Here is a 16,384-nt window from a genome sequence, read left to right on the forward strand (position 1 = left end):
ATTTTTTTGTAAATATCTTCCTCTCCATGAAAATCCAACAGTTCATCGATTCATTAACGAAAGTCGTCGTGCTGAAATGCGTCATTTTAGTTTACTCTGTCAGTCGTTTTGGTTATCTTTATATATGCACCCTCTGCCTTTCAACGCTAATTAAAAACAATTAGGGTTTCTCTCTGGCGATTATTTGCGACCTTTGAACTTTCTCACCAAAGCCATCCACTCATTCTCATTTGACGCTGACATTTTTTGTTGCTATTCACCCGGTGTTTCAAACCCTAATCATTTACACCTTCAGGTATGATTTTTGTTTTTTGGATACAATAAAATGGCGATTTGGATCAAAAGTTGGGGTTTTTTTTTATTATTATAGATAATTAGTTAATTAATTAGTTCTTAAATTTTCCCTAATCGATGTTCTTCTATGAAAGGTTTGAAGTATTTGTTTTTTTAGTATTGGTTTTTGTGGTTTGATGTTTATAAGGTATGAAAAACGCAAGGAACTACCACCAGCAAGGCTATCAATTTTGACCCATGGTGTAGCTGCTGATAACAATGATGTGCCCATAGGTCCTGTTGATTCAGGATATGAAACCGTGAGTCCCTCTATAATTTACTATATTCCGTTTGGTGCTTAAAATCTTTCGTTCTAAAATTCGAGTGTAAGGAGTACAAAGCTCGTGTCAATGATTTAAAATTGGTTTCTAATTTTTGAATGAAAGTTTAACATGTTTGATGTTTGCATTAATGGGTCAAAAGTAAATTTATATTCCATTGTTTTAAGTCACAAACAAGTCTACATTCTATACTATTTTATGTCATTTTTTTTCTTAAGCATCATCGGTTGATGTGTTAATGGGACAATAATTCTGTTTTGAAATGATTCATGTGTTGTCTTTGTAACTTTGATGATTTTGTCATAAGGAAGTAGCCAAGAAAAGACATTTGGAAGAAGCATTGAGGGCGGGAAAGGTACATCAACAAGGACTAACTTAACATATGCTTTAATTATGTCTTATTGAGTTATTGGTGATGTTTCTAAGTTCAAGTTCAGGTACCATATTTCTTTATTTTTTTAAGAATAATATTAGCTAGCAATGAATTTGAAATGGAAACTTTTACTTTTTCATTATTGTTTTAATGTTTATGTTTAGTTTATTTATTAGATTATTAGATTTACAACATTATATTTGCATTTGTATTTATGTAAAGTTTATTCGGCACAGTTGAGCTTAAACAAAAGTTGGTATAGTTTCATCATAACATATGTTTGATTTATGTTCGGAATGGAATTCTTAGAATATTTTTGTAGATTGCGTGTTTGCGGAAGATGTTGCTATTGACCCATTGCTAAAACCATGTCACGTTTCTGAAAGCGATGATAGATCTGCATCTTTTAATCAGTCTGCATTATCTTAGCAAAATAGTTTGTGTTATTTCCTTTGTATTTATAGGCAAGTATGTATTTAAAACAGATGTAGTCGATGATGTTGTCTCTCTAAAAAAAGGGCAAAGAGGGCTTCTCTGCGTTGGTCTAATTTTTGATTCATTCTCTTCAACAAGTTATGATCATAGCTTGGGTAGGTTAGCAAATGTTATGATTTTTTTTCTTTGTTTTTCTTTCACTGTTAGTTGTTTTTAGACGTTATTATAGAGTTTCTTTTTCTTTAGGTATTGTTAATTCCGGTCCTGCTATGCAATTACTTGCTCCGTTAGTTTAGCATGGAGTTACACCCATATATACTTAGTCCGCAGCTTTTGATTCTTCAGGTGGTGTATTTTCATGATTGTACTTATTGCCAGCTGTGTGTGTTTATTTGAAATTTGTATAGGAAGTACTTTTATGTATACCATATGAATGTTGTCATATATTTTTGATATGTTTTCCCTGTTTTTGCTCAGTTATATTTTTTTATCTTCGTCTCCGACCCTTGAATATGTTGCCTGATTCGAATGTTTCCCTCTTGCATCTAAAATCGCAGAAAATCAGGTGTGCCCAAAAAAACAAGTACTAAAATGTGTCGTGTAAATCAGGTGCCTAATCAATAGCTTTCGTTAAAATCGCAGCAAATTTTAAGCAGCAACGCGCGACCCCCTAACTCTTGTTGTCATTTTCTAATATGTTGTCACATTATGAATTCTCTCAAGAACACCAAAGGACATGTGAGGAGCTTTCCATTGGATTATTGACAACACTATTGGAATCGACTAATTCTGATGATGTCTTCATCGTTCAATTATAACATTATGTTGTTCCACAATCAAGTAAGTCTTCTTTCACGTTCTTATCAAGTTGTAATTATGAGATTGATCATTTATGTTATCATGTGTTAATTTACAACATGTGGACATGTGGTATCAAGAGCAATGTTGTAGTAACATCTTATGATCATAAATAAATTGATAAATATCTTATGGAACAGAAAGATTGATGAAAGAATGGATTGAATGTTAATGTTAATGAACGAATAAATATATTTATAAAACATAAAGAACATATATCATTAAATGAGTAAGTACCAGAATATTTTGGCCGTTGAATGCCTGAATGGAATTGGGGTGATTAAATTAATGCAACTCAAAGCATAAGCATAATTAATTTGGAGTAGTCGTTAATTTTATTAATTTGTACAAGTTACTCTTGAAATTTTGTGTGTAAATTAACCGACATTAAAATTATCTAATAGACAAAAATGGTGAATAGTATTTGGGAGCATTTTCGTCCTTTCACCTTTTTTTTTAATTCTAATTAAATTTCACTACATCAACAAAGACACCCACACTTTTTTCAAATATCCAAATCGACACCCCAAACAGGAGGTAAAATGTCAAATAACCATTTTCATAAAAAATCTTAAATAAACTCCACCCAAATATTTAACGGGTCATATCTTTTTTTTGAACAGCCAAATATAATAAAAAACTAGCAGAAGCTAGAAAATATACAAGGGAAACCAAAGAGCAAAAGAAGATAAAAGAACAAAACTACATGAAATACTGAAGCGGGAAAATAAATTACAACGAATTGAGAGGATCTAGCAACCACTCCGCCCATTTTATCTTGGATTTGTGGTATCTCGAATACAACCAATAGAAGCCCGAAAAAACAATTTTGTCGAACACGTGAGATTTTTTCTGATTACGATCTTTGAAGATGATACCATTGTGTAAATTCCAAATGTTCCAAAAAGTCGAGAAGACAACAATCAAAATTACAGTTTTCTTTTTTTCCTCATTAGAAAAAGAGACCATCCAATCCCAAACTTCTTCTACTGAGTTCCAAATCGGGATATTAACTCCAAGCCAACGACCGATCTTACACCATAATTGGAACGTAGTGTCACATCTAACAAAAAGGTGATTATGCGATTCTTCCGAAACATCACATAAGGAACAACATGAATTATCATATGACAAACTCTTAGACTCCAAGTTACGAAGAGTTGTAAGTCTATGAAGTCTGAGACGCCAAATGAAGATGTTTATCTTGATCAGAACCAATTTACAACAAAACGTTGGAAAGGATGAAGGTTCATAATCAATAGCTGCAATAAGTTTTCTAGCTTTTGCAACATAATAAACACCATCTAACGAAAGATCCCACCACCAACAATCTGGTCGGTCAGAAAAAGAAACAGAATCGAGAAGGGAGCATAATTGGGCCAGCTGAGATTGTTCATGACCTGTTCTCGGGTCTCGACGCCATTGCCATGACCAACCTACAACCAAAAATGAGCAGCTACCAGGCCGAATTTAACAGAATCAAGGGAGAAAATACGAGGGAAACGAATAGATAGAGGCTCGTTACCTATCCATGGATCATGCCAGAAATCAGTTGATAAACCATTACCTATTTTAACTCGTAAGCTGTCAGAAGGCAAAGTGTTATCTCGATGTAAGCTATTAATAACCGAAGTAATAGCATGCCATAATCCTGTAGCATTTGACGAACAAGGAAGAGAATTACCCATGCTATTACCATGGATAGCAGTGATAACCTTCGACCAAAGAGCATCTTTATTAACGAAAAATCTCCATCGCCACTTATAAAGTAGAGCAAGATTCAAAGACTTCAGACATTTAACTGAAAGGCCCCCCTTTTCATAAGGATTTTGTACTAGACGCCAATTAACCCAATGGATTTTCTTGTCGTGTTCTTTAGCACCCCAAAAGAATTTGGAACGGAGAGATTCAATAGCTTGCAACACCTTTTTGGGAGCTTGGAAGAGAGACATGGTGTAAGTACCAATAGCACCTAAAACTGATTTAATCAATGTCAGTCGACCACCAAAAGAGAGAAGGTTAGCTTTCCATGAAGCTAATCGATTTTTGACTTTTTCAATAATACCTTTCCAACCTTCCACTCTCTTCATGTTTTGACCAACGGGGATACCAAGAAATGTGAAAGGTAAGGAGGCCGATGCACAACCAAGGACGATTGCAAGTCGGTTAACCTCGGAGGTACTAACACCCACGCCATATACCGAAGACTTGTGAAGATTAATCTTTAAACCTGAAACGGCAAAGAAACATCCAAGAATAGTTACAAGATTACAAGCATTATAATCATCCCAATCGCCAAGAAATAAAACATCATCTGCATACGAACATAGATTGATATGAATAGAAGAAAGACGATTAGTAATACGCAACCCTGAATAAAGTGAAGCATCGGCCGCATCATTAATAGCCGCATGGAGGCCTTCCATCCCTATAAGAAAAAGAAATGGAGAAAGGGGATCTCCTTGTCGAAGTCCCCTCTCAATATCAAATTCAGCCGAGGGACTACCATTTAAAAGCAAAGATGCTTTTGAAGATATTAAACAAGCCTTTATCCGTAAAACCCATTTCATATCGAAACCCATGAACCGCATCATAGAGAAGATATAAGACCAATGAATCGAGTCGAAAGCCTTATCAAAATCAACCTTAAATAACATAGCTATTTTCTTTTTCTTTTTACACCATTCTATTACTTCATTGACCATTAGAGGACCGTCCAAAATTTGTCTTCCTTTGACAAAAGCATATTGTTCCGGGCTAATAACGCAATCAATGACCGAAGCAAGACGAGATGCAAGAAGCTTGGCAATGATTTTGTATTGAACACCAATAAGGCTAATTGGTCTATAATCATGAAACGACACCGGGCTACCTTTCTTTGGAATAAGTGAAAAAAAAGAAGAGTTACAACCCGGTGGGATAACACATGTCTCTGAAAAATTACGCATCATGTCACTGATATCATCACGTATTAAGTTCCAAAAGTGCTTAATGAATTTGAACGAGAAACCATCAGGCCCGGGAGATTTATCTCCACTACAAGACCAAACAGTAGATTTGATTTCATCAATAGAGAATTCCTCTATTAAAGAAGTCGCTTGCAAAATAGACAGTTTTTGAATATGCCTGCTAGGTGAAGTGATGGCAATACAATCTGTGGCTTTAAACTTGTTAACAAAAAAGTTAAGAAAAATATCTTTTACCACATCAGGTTGAGTGACCCATATGCCATTCGAAAGGATACCGGGGATCTGTAACTTTCTGCGTTTTCGATTGATGGTAGTATGGAAGAAAGCACTGTTTTCGTCCCCCAATTCAATGTACAGCTTGCGATTTTTTTGAGCCAAGTTTGCAGCTTCAACAGATTCGAGCTTGGCGATATCTTTAAGAATTGTGATTCTATCCCGAGCTAAGGAATCATAAGGAACCCCATTATCAATTTGAGCATCGATGTCGGCAAGACATGTTTGTAACATCTTCTTGTTATGAACCGCCGCTAGACGAATATCTCTATGCCATGATTTCAAAGCTTCTTTAACATGTTTCAATTTGTTCTTGAAACGGGATTGAGGATTACAACTTGAAGGAGATGTGAAACTGTGCCGGGCGTTAATAACGATGTCATCAAAGCCTTCAATATTAAACCAAGAATTGAAAATTTTAAAAGGAATAGGACCGTAATCAAGGATATCATTTTTCATCAAGATTGGACAATGATCTGACCAAATGTTAGAAAGAATTAGGCCAGATAACATAGGGAAAACAAGCAATAAACCATCCGAAACCAAAAACCCGTCAAGTTTAGCACGTTGAGAAAACGATTTATTGAATCTTGTAAATTCCCGACCCCCAAGAGGAATGTCAATAAGATTACAAGATTCAATAAACTTATTAAAATTATCCGCATCCGAGAAGCTGAATTTGGACCCAAATCTTTCCTGTGGAGATCTAACCGAATTAATATCTCCAAATATTATAAAATTCCCGGCATTAGCAGACATGAAGGAAGCAATATAGTTCCATAAGCTAATTTTTCTTAACTTTGATTGCAGAGCATATACGTTGACAAGAAAACAAGGTTCAGAACAGTTTTCCAATGTACCTTCAACAATAAGAACATGGTTCAGTGAAATCACCTTATTGCAAGAGAAAATGGATGGATCCCACATAGTTAAGATACCACCCGAACGCCCCGAAGCACTTGAAGAAGCAAACTTAAAGTTAAAATTACCCCAAAAAGCTTTGAAAGCAGCGTGATTGGGAGACTTAAGCTTAGTTTCTTGCATACCTAGAATGGTAATAGCATGCTCGTTACATAAGTTACGTATCCATCTTTGTTTAGAATCAAATTTCGCCCCTCCTCCAATATTAATGGACATGATATTCATCAAATTGTATTGAAACCACGCATACTTAAGACAACTTTTTTCAAATTCTCTGGACAATTCGTGACATCATAACCAAGAACAGTACCAAATTTTTTTAATTTGGCCGAGGCAGCCGTTGACTTTGATGATAAGGTTTCGGAACTAAGAACAGGAGTATGAAAGCGAACACCATTGAACCCTGGAGCTTTGGAATAAGAAGAACCATATGAGATAGTATCTATCTGTAAAGAAGGGTTTTGATTCGTTTCATGGAGTACTTTTGATTCAAGTGCAGGTTGTACAGTAGCAATAACAGGATCTGTATTATCAACAGAGATATCAACATCATCCACATGTGAATGATTAACACCCACATCTTCAACAATTAACGGTTCAATTTCAGTTGCAGCCTTTTCCGAATTTACTTGTCTATCTTCAACCTTTGAAGAGTTAACTTGATTCTCTTCGACCTTTTCGACAATGGGGGTATTGTAAACAGATTCAGGGATCTCTTCATAATAATCCGACTTTACAGAGGCGTCGATTTGTTATTGTCCGATTCATGATCTAGTGCTTCGTCCGATGATTCAATATCTTCAATGTCCAAAATTGAGGCATACCAATTTGTGTACTCCTTAACTAGAGTTTTATAATGCCTTTTCTTAACAACAACATGAATAGCATCGTGTATGTAATCCAGCCTTTTGGTAACCACATAAATCTTACCACAATCATTTTGTTCTGAAGGTAAAGCAAACACATAGTAGCCAAATTGTAGAGCAATTTTTTTATAGATATCTTCAGTCCAAGCACAAGCGGGTAGACCTGCAATATCCAGGCATACTATGCGTTCTTATACAACAAATGATTCCTCATATCGTTTGCATTCATCCAAATAAGACTGAATCGCTTGATTCTTAGAAAACAAGTTTAAAGTTACCTCGTTAGTAAATTCGATATCGTTCCAGGATCCACCTAAATGGTGAATCTCTAAATCTAAAAAACCTTCAACGAACCAAATTCGCTTGATGTGAGGAATCAATTCAGGATTTTTCAGTTTAGCGAATAACAGGATGGGAGAAGTACCTTGATTAGCCAATTCAGAATCCGAAATCACCAGAGGGTTAATAACAATACGCTTAAATTTTGCAAGATCTAGTACAGTTGAGGAATTCGATTTGGTTGGTAGAGGAGGAAAGTTTTGCAGATTATGGGCCTTAGACGGATGTGAATTGGGTTTATTATCAGCAGACGAGTTTCGTTTGGGAATCTCACCTCTCCCAAATCTAGAAATTGAAGCAAAAAGATGAAAATTTTCGATCCAGAGAGACGATAACCGTAGAGTTAATGTTCGGATCGATTCAACATTGATAAAACGAACAAATCCAAATCTGCAACCTTGCTTGGATAATTTCCGAGCAATATATACATCAAGAACAGTACCGTATGGTTTGCAAACATTGCGCAGGTCATTGATACCGAATTTGTGTGGAAAATTGCAGACATAGATCGAAGTGGAAATCTTGGAGGCATTGATATGATCTATACGAGAAGGCATGGAGGCGTTTGGACCCGCCGGTGGAATAGCCGGAGAAACTGCCGTATGGTGTTCAAAATTGCCTGGATTTGAAGAAGAGATTAACGGGTCATATCTTCTCGCTCGCAACGAGTTAAATTTTTTCGACATCATCCTTAAACTCGAAATAATTTTAGGAACACAATGTCACTAACTATACGCAAAACGGACGCTTTTTAAAAAACGCTAAATATTTGGGGTACTATTCATACACGTTGATTTTGCGTTAAATTTTTAAAAGTCGATAATTAAATAGCTAAACGCGGAGATGGACATGTATTGTTAATTTAAAATAACATTTAAATCTTTCACGGGTTATACCTTTTAGTTCGACTCGAGTTACGTTTCAACGACATCATTCTTTAGCCACGAAATAATTTTACAAACTAAACACAATAAAATAAATTGAAAATCGAACCCCCGAGGCGAAGTGAGGGTTTAACAATTAGTTAAACATTAATTGATTACAGGCTTCTTTCATTTAATACTGTATGATTAATGAATAATGATCATTATTCATACTAGTTACCTCAAGACATGTACCGAATTTGATTCAATGAAAGTTGTTTACTGTTTCTGGTATTCTTTATGATGCCATTATAAAATCAAAGTGTCTAATCTGTATTAGTTTTCCATCAAGCACCGCAAATCTATGAAACTATCTTGAGTTAATTTATAATAAATAAAAGATCATCAATTACAATTAGTGCACATACATGAGGGTTAAGTTTCACCCTTTGTGTTTATTGTTGGTTACTCGCCAATTTTGACAAAATGATTATTCTGTTTGATGTTGATTAAAAAAATTAATTATGTCCGTCAAACTTAATGTTTTCAACCAGATGTTACAATCAAGTATTTATATACAATTGACAAAATGATTGCTAATAGACAATTTCTTTCGTATACAAATAATTGCAGTGAAAACATTGAATTTAATTGATATAATTCGCCTCATACATAGTTACAGTTAATCCGAATTTATTGATTAACTATTATATTAATAATGAAAAGGTACCTTTAGATTTACGTGAACTAACGACTAAAGTCAAGTTTTTATGAAGGGTACTTTTATAAATTGTAATGATTCATTTCATGGTAACTTTTATGTTAACATAAATAATCAATTCAACGAATAGTTATCTAAATAAATTAATGTAAAAGTTTAAGTAGTATCATACTATACATTTGTCTAAGTTGTCACTCAAAGAATCCAACGGTTATGTGTGTGATAACTTGAAAACTGAAATATATATTAAGCATAATTCGTATGTATATTATGTTTCTGCCTAACGTTGATATGTGATATGTATGCATGCTTAATCTATTTAAAGATGTCTAAGATCATATATAATACGCAAATGGCATAGTGGAAAATGAAAGAACTGACTGGCATATGTGTGCAAGGGAAAGAATGCCTCAAAGTTGAAATAACATGATGTCTCTCAAATTGTTTTCACAAACCCAATAGGAGAAATGGCTCATAGAAGAGCAAAGGTTTAAGTGGAGATTATTTTACTCCAAATAAAGTTATGAAATTGGGTGCAAGTACTAGCTCATTCCAAGGCGGTCCAAAATATAAATTTTATCATAAGAAAGCGTATTCAAAGGAATGTTCATAATTCAAGGAATGACTAACAACAAAAGATATATTCGAATCTTTCAACTAATGTCCCTATTTATTCATGGTGTGTTAACTATTAGTCAATGATACACAATGCTAATTCTTTATTAGGATTCCATACAATGCGTACACAAAAAAGAAACCAACGAACGGTTAACGTCGAGAATGGAGTTGATTTGAACGTAGAAGTTGTTGGAACCTTTTTCATTAACGTTTGAAGGTGGCTTATATCTACATCATTATGGAACTCTTTATGTACTCATCATGACTATAAACTTAATATATATATATATATATATATATATATATATATATATATATATATATATATATATATATATAGGGGCAGGATCAATGGGGAAGTAACCAATCGGGGGGAAGCGGGGGGAAGCAAAAAAAAAAAATTCGTTTTTTTTTTTTAAATTTTTTTTTTCCGGCATCAAGATCACACGAAAATATGAACATTTAGAAGAGACACCTCGTGATGAATGTTATTATTTAGGCGGGAAAACGATCGACAAAAATAACATTCAATATAATATTGTTCGTGAAGAATATGAACGTTTTTTTTTTTTTATGTTTTGTGAAGTAAAATTTAGCCCGATTTAGGGTTTAGGGTTTGATGTTTTGGGTTTATTCCATAAACTCAAAACACCAAACCCTAAACCCTAAACCCTAAACCATAAACCCTAAACTCTAAACCGTTCGTGTTAAAAACTCAATCTAAATCCTAAATCTAAACCCTAAATCTAAACCATAAACCCTACATTTCTAAACCCTAATATCTAAACCCTAATATCTAAACCCCAATAGCTAAAACCTCAAAATACGCTCGAAAAACACGATAATTGTTATATATTACTTCTTCGAGCGTTTTCCCGCCAAAATAAAAACATTTATCAAAAAGTGTCTCTACTAAATGTTCATATTTTCATCTCATCTATAATGTTCGTGAACAAAGTTTTTTCAAAAAATGAAAAAAAAATTTTTTTTGCTTCCCTCCGCTTCCCCCCGAATGGTTACTTCCCTCTTGATCCTACCACTATATATATATATATATATATATATATATATATATATATATATATATATATATATATATATATATATATATATATATATATAACTGAATATTAATGACTTTATATTTACGTTTAGATACAATAATGTATATATTAGTTTAAAGTTTCTTGTGTTTTTGGAAATGGTTGTCTTGGGGGAAAGCTCTTCAAGTTATGTTTAGATGATCATTTTTCAAAATATCTATTATCAAGTAATGGTAGTGAGAATGTAAATCAAGATAAGTGAAAGTGAGATCTAGAAACCTCATCAATGTTGTGGCACCAACGTTTAGGCCATATTTCACGAGACATAATGATTAGACTTGTGAAAGATGAAGTTCTATCCCATCTTATTTTCTCATATTCTAAACAATGTGTAGAATGAAAATAGGCCCAAATGACCAAAGGAAATAAGAAAGGTGTCACGCGAAGTGATGAATTATTAGAATTATATGGATCTTTTCCTTTGTGCATTGGTGGTCATAAATCATTCATTATTTCTGTTGACGATTTTTCTACACCATATGTGTAACACCGTCCTTTTTTTATAATACACAGCGAAAACTTTATACATATAACGATTACATACCCATAATTAAGTTTTACAATACCACACGGTTATTATAAATCATCTGGTGTTACGTTAAAAAACTATTCATATGTTATACAAAAGACATCAGTGTTTATTCTTCAAACATATCCAGCACAACAAGCTCCTCCCAAAACCTAGCGTATAAGCCTGCATGCAGGGGGATGAAGTGAGGGAGTTAGCACAAGGCTAAGTTAATGACAAAATCCTAACAGATATAAGCATTAAGCATCAAGCTATCCATTGCACAAACAAGGTCACGACAACAAGAGGATCGGCAGCCTGGCCAGGCCTTTAACTCAAAACTGATCAGGCTGGAGTGTACTGATCAGAGTTTATTCTTCAAACATATCCATCACAACAAGCTCCTCCCAAAACCTAGCGTATAAGCCTACCTGCAGGGGGATGAAGTGAGGGAGTTAGCACAAGGCTAAGTTAATGACAAAATCCTAACAGATATAAGCATTAAGCATCAAGCTATCCATTGCACAAACAAGGTCACGACAACAAGAGGATCGGCAGCCTGGCCTGGCCTTTAACTCAAAACTGATCAGGCTGGAGTGTACTGATAGTTCCCTGTTACTATCTCCCTCGCATAGTATCCGGATGCAGGGGATCCATCATTCAACTATATTACACGAATAGTAACTCCTGAACCAGAAAGACTCGTTCATGCCTCTTGCCCAGCTTACAGTTGAACAGAGTTTATACCACTATTAACAACCCCACATGTAAGCCAGTTACCGCTACAAAACTCGCAGTCGGCAAATTAACTACCAGACTACTAAACCCGTGGCCGTCATCTAGCGTGGCTACAACAAGTAACACAATTTAGTGTAGTATATCATATACTAAATAATCGTGTGAGTAAGTCACGGTAACAATAGCATAACCCGCTACTAAATACTTATAAATATTATGATAGTCCCACTCACCTAGAAATACAAGAACTTAATAGTCTTATTTCATTGAGCCTTCACCTTTTTCTTTATCACCTGAGAATATCATTTCTTGAGTCAGTACACTTTTCTCAATCATATTCTATCATTAGAATACTTTAAAGCATTTAAACACATCACACCGATCAAGATGTCACTTAAACCGTTCACAGAACTGAGTCTCGCACACAAGACATCTGGTACGCGCGGATAACCCTACACACATATCAAAATCATTATTTTATTATAATCATATGTTATATTTGTTTTCACATGTAAAAAGACTCATTAATCGCATGTACGAGTCTGATATGCCCGAATCGGATGGTTTATTTATGCGGTGTCGTTAGGTCGCAAAACGTCAATTCAGGATATCAACAGAAGAAGTTGATTGTTTAATTTATATATGCTGGGCCTAAATCTATTATTCCTTCCTATGGGTTAGCAAGGGCAAATATGACCTAGGGACGTTCCTTGAGCGGTCGAATTTGAAATGGAGCTTATTCAGATAATTTAGTGACTGATAATGCTAAAAACGAACATATATTTCATAGCATTATCAATCAAGAAAGACAAGCTTTTGGTTGCAATTGTTCTATTTACAAGTAATATTCGTTTAAATAATAAAAGGTGAAGACAAAAGACAAATTCGACGAATTGAAGACGCAAACGACCAAAAAGCTCAAAAGTACAAAGTACAATCAAAGTGGTTCAAATTATTGATGAGAAACGTCTCAAAATTACAAGAGTACAAGACGCGAAACGCAAAATACAAGATATTAAATTGTACGCAAGGACGTTCGAAAATACGGAACCGGGACCAAAGTCAACTTTCAACGTGCGACGCAACGGAGCGAAAATTACAAGTCAAGTATGTACATAAATATAATATAATATATAAATAATTCTTAAAATTATTTATATATTATATATATTTATTTAAAACCGTCGGCAAGAAGCAAACAACAATATGTGAGCTGGAATCCCAGGCCATGCGATCGCATGGCCAGGAAGAAGAAAATCCATGTCATCGCATGACATACTTTTTCAGCTCAGGTCCTATAAATTGCAAAGTTTGGTCGACGAATTTTACATCTTTTTCTCTTCTCTATCTCTCAAACGTATATATATATATATATATATATATATATATATATATATATATATATATATATATATATATATATATATATATATATATACATATATATATATATACATATATACATATATATATATATATATATATTATAATTTTAATTTTAATTTTAATTTTAATAATAAGGGTATGTTAGCGAATGTTGTAAGGGTGTAAGTCGAAATTCTGTCCGTGTAACGCTACGCTATTATTAATCATTGTAAGTTATGTTCAACCTTTTTAAATTAATGTCTCGTAGCTAAGTTATTATTATGCTTATTTAAGCCGAAGTAATCATGATGTTGGGCTAAAATATTAAGACGGGGTAATTGGGCTTTGTACCATAATTGGGGTTTAGACAAAAGAATGACACTTGTGAAAATTAGACTATGGGCTATTAATGGGCTTTATATTTGTTTAATTAAATGATAGTTTGTTAATTTAATATAAGGATTTACAATTGGACATACCTATAAATAACCATATACACTCGATCGGACACGATGGGCGAGATATTTATAAGTACTAATAATCGTTCATTTAACCGGACACGGGAATGGATTAATAGTCTATGGACTTATTAAAACAGGGGTGAATTATATACATGGAAAATTGGTGTAATTATAGTTTAAGTCCCCAATTAATTGGAATATTTGACTTCGGATATAAGGATAATTTGACGAGGACACTCGCACTTTATATTTATGACTGATGGACTGTTATGGACAAAAACCAGATGGACATATTGAATAATCCAGGACAAAGGACAATTAACCCATGGTAATAAACTAAAATCAACACGTCAAACATCATGATTACGGAAGTTTAAATAAGCATAATTCCTTTATTTCATATTTAATTGCACTTTTAATTATCGTACTTTAATTTATTGTCATTTTAATTATCGCACTTTTTAATTATCGCAATTTTATTTATCGCACTTTAATTTATCGCAATTTCATTATTGTCATTTACTTTACGCTTTAAATTAAGTCTTTTTTATTTTTAATATTTTACATTAGGTTTTAACTGCGACTAAAGTTTTAAAATTGACAAACTGGTCATTAAACGGTAAAAACCTCCTTTTATAATAATAATACTACTTATATATATATTTATATATTTACAAATATAGTTTTAAAAATATAGCGTTAAACTTGTCTAGCTCCCTTTGGAACGAACCAGACTTACTAAAAACTACACTACTGTACGATTAGGTACACTGCCAATAAGTGTTGTAGCAAGGTTTAGGTATATCCACTCTATAAATAAATAAATAAATAACTTGTGTAAAATTGTATCGTATTTAATAGTATTTTGTAGTAAAAATATAACTATTTTGTACCCCTTCGCTTTAACATCAAGTATTTTTGGCAACGCTGCCGGGGACCCTAAAACGCCGAAAGCGCAACGCTATAAAAAAACATTTTTATTAAGTTGTAATCTATTTTTTTAAATATAAAAATATAAAAAAAAGAAAAAAGAAAAATATATCTATATTTTTAAGTTTAGTTAAATTAAAAAGTTTATATTTTTTTTATTTATTGTGAAAAGTTATAAAAACTAATAAGTATTTTTTTAAAAAATAAGTTTTTATTATAAATTATATTTCATATATATTAAAAACAGAAAAAAATAAAATAAAATAAAAGAAATCGGGCCAAGGCAGTGTAGCAGCCCAACTCTGGCCTGGAAACCTAGTTCATGCGACCGCATAAAATTATAACGTAAAATCCATGCGACCGCATGGCCTGATCTGACACGCCAGGTTTGACTGATTTCAGCAATAATTACAGCGTATTAATTATTATTATTATTATAAACCTTAATTAGGGTTATTGATTTAATTAATTAAATTTAGTTTTATTTAATTTGTATTTTTAAGTTTTATTTAGTTTTATTAAATATATAAACTTATTACTTTTATAAAATAAATAATATAAACATAATATTTTTATAAAAATTGTACTTTTTACAACTTCAAGTTTATTTTTATATTTTGTATCTTTTTATTTGTTTTAGCGTAATATTTTTATTTTTCGTTCGTATTTAGTTTTAAGTCATAGTTTTTGCCATAGTTATTTTTATTTCTAGATTTTTAGGCTTTGTCATAAAATCCCTTAAGTGCTTTTTCTTTAGACTAAGATTTATGTGCTTTAAAATTTTGCGACGCCGTTTTTAGATTTTAGTACTTTTTAAGTTATTGCCGTTTTGGATATAGTATTTTTTTAAGCTTTAATATTTTTATACGCAACTTTTAATTCTTAATTTTTAGACTTTTAAGTTTCGACGCGCTACATTCTTTTTATTTTTTTTCGACCATTTATTTTTCGACGTTTTTTCGACGCACTCTTTTTCTTTCTTATTTTTCGCCGCTCTAGTTTTTAGGACATAGAATTTTCTATTTCTTCTCTAAAATTTCTTTAAATTTCAACGAAAAATTATTTTAAGTGGTTAAATTGATAGACATCCAAAATTTTCTAGTTCGTAGTAATAGTTGGATTTGTTAGTGGCGAGTTGTGGGCTTCCGATTTAAAGGGTCATGGCTACCTGCTGCATCTATTGGCTATTCGAAACGTGGAAAAAAAATCAGAAAAGTCTATTAATTTGATAACTTATATAATTTTTTTCTTTTATAACTAATAGGATATTCAGTGAATGCACCGAGCAAAACGTTCACCACCTTTTATACGTTCACCACCTGTAACTCGATCAAGACATCTAGCCAATATTGTCGCCGTTGATTTTTCTTTAGAATTTTCATCTAGTCGACCAAGTACTCCAATTCAAATTTCTGATAATCCATTTTTT

General features: G+C 33.0%; 1 long non-coding RNA gene across 3 annotated transcripts; it reads left to right on the forward strand.

Moving 5' to 3' along the window:
• The first annotated feature begins 547 nt into the window (after nt 1-547).
• LOC139845524 (uncharacterized) lies at nt 548-10,037 on the forward strand. Of its 3 annotated transcripts, none has more exons than XR_011758383.1 (3): nt 548-2,031; nt 2,146-2,262; nt 9,558-10,037. It is a non-coding gene; the product is annotated as an uncharacterized lncRNA (long non-coding RNA). The 3 variants fall into 3 exon arrangements; XR_011758384.1 differs by having other exon boundaries at nt 9,594-10,037; XR_011758382.1 differs by lacking the exon at nt 9,558-10,037 and adding an exon at nt 6,333-7,128.
• Nucleotides 10,038-16,384: the final 6,347 nt, after the last annotated feature.

Source organism: Rutidosis leptorrhynchoides, chromosome 4, assembly GCF_046630445.1.
Source record: "Rutidosis leptorrhynchoides isolate AG116_Rl617_1_P2 chromosome 4, CSIRO_AGI_Rlap_v1, whole genome shotgun sequence".
NCBI classification, from domain to species: Eukaryota; Viridiplantae; Streptophyta; class Magnoliopsida; order Asterales; family Asteraceae; genus Rutidosis; species Rutidosis leptorrhynchoides.